Consider the following 7,983-nt stretch of genomic DNA (forward strand, 5'->3'; position numbering starts at 1 on the left):
ATTTTCAAACCCCTTCCAAAATGGGTTTGAAATGCCCTTCTAAATAGGTTTTCGAAACATATCTAAAATTTTGGAACACATTCTTGCAAAATTTTGAGTTTTTCATTGTATTAATTATCTTGAAAAGTTAGGTGAAATAAAAAATAAATCATCCCAAACAGATAACGGAGAGGAGAGCAAAATTATGGAAATTTTAAATTTTTAAAAAATTTTTAAGACATTTTTCTTCAATCTTGTAAACTTCTTATGATTTTTTTCAACAAATTTTCATTAAACAACAAACAAAGCAATTCATACAAAAGCTTTTCATTCTACACATTTGCTAATTTACATGTTTCAACCCAAAACAAAGTCAAATGTATTTTTGTCAAGATTTTAAAAGGCATAAAGTGTGGCAGGACGGTGAAGTCAAAACCTCAAGCAAGCCTAAATACGCCTACACAAAGCCTACACGTAATAAGACGTTTTGCTATTATTATTATTATTTTAATTATATAAAACCATTAAATAAAAAATACCAATTCATATTTTAAAAGTTAAAAAATATATATAATTAAGTTTATATCATCATAATACATGCAATTAATATAAATTGGTAAATATTCATTTATAATAAGTCTATGGAAACTTTGTATATTTCAAGTTTCCAACGAAAAAGTAGCAAAAAATTATTTATAATAGCTTCATAAAAATTTCAACCTTTCTAAATTTCTAACTGAAAATTTTTTGTCTCATATATGATATAAGTCAATGATTATTTAATAGTTTTATAATATAAAATTAAAATATAATTATAGTCTGATCAATTTTATTTATCTTTGTATTAGATTCAAATTCATTCCCTTACAGGTTAAGGTTTAAAATTTATAGATTTTCTTTTTCTTTTGAACAAGTGAACCATATAGTATAAGTGCTTAAGGATTTTGTTAAATATTTTTTTTTAAACAATAATTTTTCTTTCTCGTGAACCATATAGTCTCCTGAGCTTGTTTTTTTTTTTTTAAGAATTTTGGTTTTGTTATGATATTTTATGATACGATAGGCATATTATATTTTTTTTCTAAACAAATTATCTAATTTATAAAATATTTAAATTTTTTTTATATTTTTTATTATTTGAATTTATATTTTCATAAGTAACGACAAATGTATTTAACCACTGAAACTATCCACTTCATAATAAATATCAAATTTGAAAAAAAAGGTTAAATTTCAACATAGTTGTTATTAGATTCAATGATTTTGTCTTGTGCACGATAAGTCTTTGGAAATGACAAATTTGAAAAGTTGTAAGCCTGTTCTTCTCCTAAGTTTGTTCTGAATACAATCTTGGCAATTCCGCACCTTGGACCATAATCTATCAACGGTCAACGGTTGGGCATAGCCCGAACATTGTGTCTTTTTATCATTTTTGGTACATTATATATATATATATATATTTTTTTTTTTGGTACTAATTATATTTTCTTTCTCCTTCTTGACTAGTAGCAAGAACATTGTGTCTTTTTATCATTTTTGGTACATTATATATATATATATATATATATATTTTTTTTTTGGTACTAATTATATTTTCTTTCTCCTTCTTGACTAGTATTGCTACTTTTCATGTCATAATTTGACACGTATTAAAGAATCACTCTTTATATAGTATCCTATACACGTAGCATATAATTATAAAATTAATCAAGTAGTCCAAGACTTTTATTCCCAGGTTTCCATCTAATTATAGAAAAAATGGTTGCTCTTATATTCACGAGACACAAATTTAAATATTACTAGAATATATTTATCAAAATATTTATTAAATTTATTTAGTAACTAATATGATAGATAATATAATAGTATTTAATTGATTTATTTTTTTAATTTATTTATATATTTAACAGTCAAATTTTTTATATTTAGGTTATAAAAAATATATAATCAATAATATTTTAACATATGTTATTTGATAAATAAATTTTATAAATATTTTGATACTTGTGATATTAGTATAAATATTATAGAGATTATTTATTTCTGCATCATCATGTGACAGCATTGGCAGACCTATATAGCAAGCCCCCCAAATTTTTTTTTTCACATTTTAATTTTTTTATATTTATTTATATACTTACAATTTTAACCCTAAATGACTAACTGTGCACATCTCCCTTTGTCTATCCAAAGGGCATATTTTGAATTTCCTTTTGCAATTTTCTAAATATTTTTTTTTCCATTTATTCATTTTTATTTTAATCTCTTACTTATCATCAATCAAAATTGTTTATTTAATTCAATGTTTATTTATAATTTGATTCATACAATACTCATTTGATTACTATTTTTAATATAATATTTCATTATAATTATAATTCATTAATACATGCATTTATTTAATAACAATTTAGATAAAAAAAATATGCTCGTTATAATACTTTTCTTTTTATTTTGTTTTAATTAAAGAGATATTGAATTGTCACTTCTTTTATTTTAATTACAATTCTTATATAATTTTTTTAATTTTCAATTTACTTTGTTCATTTTTTTTTCAAGGAGTATGATTTATGTTTAAGTATATATATATATATATACACATATTTAACTAGATCATTGAATAATTTATTTAGTCTTCTTTTGTTTAAAGTATATTCTCATTACTTTGACCACAATTGCTGAAGGGGTGGTTTGAGAAATTTTGACACTTATGGATGGATTAACATGGACCTTCAAAACACTGAAAATTACCAAACTCCACATGATGTTACTTTTGTTGGAAAATGAACTTTTAAACATTGTTGTGGGAGCTTAATATAAGCTATAGCTTTTTGAAATTATTTGTGATTTAACATAGTATTAAAGCCTCTGAGATTGAGAGGTCTTGAGTTGAGTTCAAATTGTTGAGCTTCCTAGGAGCTATACGCTTCGTGGAAATTTTCTTTTGGCAAAGTTCACGAAGTCTATTTTTTGAATCTTGCTTTCATAGAAAATTCTAGCCTTTCTTAGTCAAACTTAAACTCCAATCCAAACGAGTAGTCTATTCCCTTGTTCACGCATATAAATGAGTTTAGGTAATGAACGAGAAATTGATGGAGAAAAGGAAAAAATCAAAGGAAAAGACCCAACAGTCTTCTCTGTTTGAAAAAGTTGCGGGGCAGGCTTAGTTTGTTCATACATATCATACATCCCCTGTTATCTACTCTGTAGCTGCTTTCAAAATGCAACCTATTACATTGTCTGCTCCCTGTTTGCTCTTATTTTCATGTATTCTTCAATCTTTCTATCTCACTGAAGCCCAAAGTCATCTGTATTCTAACTGTAGCCCTTCACACAATTACACTTCAGGAAGTGTCTACGACCAAAACCGAAACCTTACCCTTACTTCCCTTGTTGTCAATGCTTCACAAGGTGGGTTTTACTCCAGCATCAGTGCGGGTGAGAACCCTGATATTATTTATGGCGTTTTTCAATGTTTTGGCAGCTTCTCTGTAGAATTTTGCTTAAGGTGTGCAAGTGCAGCAGCTGAAGATATCAGGCAGCACTGTCCGAACCAGAAAGAAGCTTCCGTAGGTTATGAAGGTTGTGTGATACGGTATTCCTAGAAGAGTTTCTTCTCTACTCTCAACAGCTCAACAATATACACTTTTTATAATGTAAACAATGCAACTGTCCAGCCTTTATTCGATGTCCGGATGAAGAACTTGCTTAATCGTCTTTCATCAGATGCGGAATACTCTCCTTCAAGAATTGCTGTTGGAAACACAAGTTCCATGAATTATGATATATATATGGTTTGGTGCAGTGCACCAGGGAATTAGCTCAAGGAAACTGCTTGAATTGCCTGCGAGAGATTATCAATATCATAGGTTTTTGGGGTAGTGTAAAAGTAGGAGCTCGGTTATTTTCTCTGAGTTGCTTTGCTCAGTATGAAATAACTCCATTCATTGTGTTACCACCTCAAGTAGCACCACCTGATTTAGCACCTTCATCTCCTCCGTTGCTCGAGCCAAACTCGACCACCACTGGAAGTACTAATACAACCAATCCTGCTGGTAATTTCCTATTTGGTAATTGCATATGTATTAGCTAGCCAATATCCCAATGTCCTCATTTTCTTAACAAATCTTGTAGTGGGAATGATTATAGTTTCTGAACACGTTTGCATTCTAGCCTGATATTGGCTTACAGTTAGAGGTTACTCTTACCCCGCAGCACTTGACGGATAAGATTATTATTATTATCTTTTTTTTTTTTTTTTTTGGTCAATAACTTGACAAGTAAGATTTCTAATTTCTAAGGGTAGGCTAAGTAATTTTTTTTAAAGAAAATACCAATTCAAGAAATTGTAATTGACCATTTGATGTTTGTTTATATGCAGGGAAGAAGAATAATACAAAAACAATTGTTACTGTTGCAATCCTACTAGTAGCAGCCCTGCCAGTAATGTCGATAATCTGTACATACTTAGTGAGGAAAAACACAAGGAGGAAGAGAGCTGGTAATTCGATTTTTTATTTCTTATCATGCAGTCAAGTAAGGTTACTATCTTAGAATTAACTCTCTCTTACCGTCCCTGCCAGCAAAAAACATAGATAAAAAACTATCATTTACCACGTTACCAATTGCAACTTGAGTGTGCCTCTAGTGAAACCAAAAAGCTATTGAAGTCTGTCTTAAGTGATATCTCTTTCTTTTTGTCATATAGAGAGTATTGTTCATGAACAAGACAATAGTGGTTCGCAGTCCCTTGTCATTGGACTAAGAATGCTTGAAGCTGCAACAGGAAATTTCTCCAATGAACACAAACTTGGAGAAGGTGGTTTTGGTGCAGTTTACAAGGTATTTAGTTTACTTTAACTGATGCAAAGTATACTATTGGGTGAATCAAATTTAGGATGCGTGAAATGGCTTATATCATTTGAATTTGATATGTTTTTCAAGATCATTTTTTTTTCTTCTTGTTTATTGTAAACAATTGGCATTATTAATATCTAAAGGGAATACTAAATGATGGACGAGAAATAGCAGTAAAAAGGCTGTCAAGTAACTCAGTACAAGGTCTAGAAGAAGTAAAAACAGAAGTACTGCTGGTTGCTAAGTTGCTACACAAAAATCTTGTAAGGCTACTTGGATTTTGCGTGGAAGAAAGTGAGAAGCTTCTTGTGTGTGAATACCTACCTAATGGTAGCTTGGACAGAACTTTATTTGGTATGCTTTATTTTCCATATTTCTTGTCACTTTGCTCTCTATAAACTGTGCACTCAGTGCTAGTGTTCGACTCCCAATATTTCAGCCATTCTGTTGTAATATAATGAGTAAATCATACTAAATCAAAAATGAATTATGTTTTCAGTAGTATCACTTTCACATTTCCATACGGCCTTTTTGTTCTTTTTCCCAACTGTCACTTCAGATTTTATTTTATTAGTATTTTTTTTTTGATTTTTTTTTTTTTAATTACTTTCCTTCTTTTTCCCAATTGGTTTACTTCGGTGTTTTTCACTCTGTTTCTTCTTTGTCCTGTTCTCTTTCTCTTCTCTCCGATCCTTTTTCGGAATCCTAGTTCCTTTTGGTTGGTTTATTAAGGTAAGCAAACAGAACCTTCTTATGGAAATTTGTCAAAAGCTTCATAGGATCAAGAACCAAATATCCTTTCAAATACAACTCCTCACCTATAAAAGATAAAGAAGTTTATCCTTATTGACATACTTGATCCCACACTTCTCATTTATGTTTGAAAATCGAATGGTTACAGATGAGGCTAAACGACCTTCTCTGAAATGGGAAATACGGTACAAAATCATAGTGGGTATAGCTAGAGGGCTACTTTATCTGCAGGAAGATTCTCAGCTCAGAGTTATTCATAGGGATCTGAAAGCTAGCAACATTCTCTTGGATGAAAACATGAATCCCAAAATCTCGGATTTTGGTCAAGCAAAACTATTCTGTGGAAGCCAGACTCAAGGCAGTACAAATAAGATTTCTGGTACTTTGTAAGTCAAAAAACCGACACCTTTTCTGTATGCATGCATGCTTCACAACATACATCTTAAAGGATATATATAACTTATATTTCTAACTGGCATCATGTAGTGGATATATGGCTCCAGAGTATATAAAAAATGGCAAGTTTTCGACAAAATCTGATGTCTACAGCTTTGGCGTTCTAGTTTTGGAAATCAATACAGGTCGCAAAAGCTCCAGTTTTCGAAACTCAACAAATCTCCAGAGCCACGTAAATAAACAGATTCAAAAATTACTACAATCAGTAATTTTTTACCTCATGATTGAGTGATTGGGAACATTTTGGATTTGTGACAGGCATGGGAACATTGGAGCAAAGGAACAGCTTTGGAGCTAATGGACCCAACAATTGGGGATCAGTGGCCTAGACATGAAACTTTGAAGTGCATCCACATAAGTTTGTTATGCGTTCAAGAATGTGCTTCTCGTAGACCCAAGATGTCAGAGGTTGTCATGATGCTTAATAGTTACACTATATCTTTCTCCATGCCTACAAAGCCAGCATTTTATATTTCAAAGGAAAGTGATGGTTCAGAAACATGGAAGGAAAATTGTGGTATAGATAATGGCACTTATGAGTCTACTCCAGGAGAATCCAGTCAATCTGTCAATTCGGTTACAATCACTGAATTACATCCTCGAGAGTGAAATTTTACACACTTCTTTATTTCTTTCTTTCTGTTTTCTTGTTTTTATTATAATATTAATTTTTTATCTGTTTATATTTCATAAATATTAACTTGTGTCAATATTTTCTCAACCAGATATAAATGTTTCAGTATTAAGACTTCAAGTTTCTATCAAAAGATGCTTGAAATTTAAAAAAAAAAAAAAAAAAAAAGGACAAAGCTCAAATGGCCAACAAAAGTTTGTCCTTTTTTTTTATTATTTGCAAAGATACAGTTTTTTATTTTTCTGTATAATTTGAATCAACCTAACAATAGAAAATACCAAATAAGAAAAAAGATATGTATACATGCATGATAAACTTCTGAAAATAGGGAAGAGGAGGGAGATAAAGATCAGAAAGAGAAGTAAGTTGGGAAGGTTGATTGTTATCATAATTGCCCTCAAAAGAACTATGAAAAACATATTTGACATCATAGTTCCTCTTCTCTGTTTTCTTAATGTATCAAAAACTAATTTACAATATTCTTAATGTATGAAAAAAGAGAAGAGGTTATAAAACCTGAATTTATAATATAATATATATATTTACTCAATTTTGTTGCTAATCATATGTATATTGCAGTCACGCTCATGCACGATGCATCGTGTATAAATACTTTGGTGACATTCATCATAACCTTCAATCTTCGTTGCAGCTTTGCAAGCCTCAAAAGCCTGTAATAAGCAACATAATTTCCTTCCCGAAATCAGGTGACTCATACAAAATTTCTGGAATAAGAGACGAAGAATTGTATCATAAAGAGAAGAGAGAGTAATGTGAGAGGATGAAGAAGGTTGATTGGCATCGATATTGGCTTGCACATGAGTAATGGTAGACATATTTGGCATCATTATTGTCACAACTACAACAACTCCTCTCATTTCATGGTTTTCTACTTAAAAGTTTATGTATTAGTTGAATTTCAAATTAGCCTCACTTTTTGCATATTGCCATTTTGTTTTTGGAAATTAACTAATATTTATCCCCCTATCATTTCAATTTTGTTTTTTAAATTTTAGGCTTTAAACTTGTAAAATATAGCTCCCAAAACATAGAAGCATTATGCATATTTAAGCATTTCGAGGTTACATTCCAAAATTTGTAAAAGCTCTCTTTCAACCACAGTCATCATCCCTTCCTCAACTTTTTCTTTCATATTTTCACTCATTTTCGCAGCTTTCCTCTTAATATCCTCCCCAATTTTTTCCACCAACACTTGTTTGATCACTTTTGCAACATGTTCCCTTTAAAGACCCATAACCATTTTCCCTCTCAACCTCCAAACAATCCCCTGAAGACACTACCAC

At 30.5% G+C, this 7,983-nt stretch overlaps 1 pseudogene; it reads left to right on the forward strand.

The window, feature by feature from the left end:
• The first annotated feature begins 3,090 nt into the window (after positions 1 to 3,090).
• On the forward strand, positions 3,091 to 6,654 carry LOC107417052 (cysteine-rich receptor-like protein kinase 44; annotated as a pseudogene).
• Positions 6,655 to 7,983: the final 1,329 nt, after the last annotated feature.

This window comes from Ziziphus jujuba, chromosome 4 (genome assembly GCF_031755915.1).
Source record: "Ziziphus jujuba cultivar Dongzao chromosome 4, ASM3175591v1".
In the NCBI taxonomy this organism is placed as follows: domain Eukaryota; kingdom Viridiplantae; phylum Streptophyta; class Magnoliopsida; order Rosales; family Rhamnaceae; genus Ziziphus; species Ziziphus jujuba.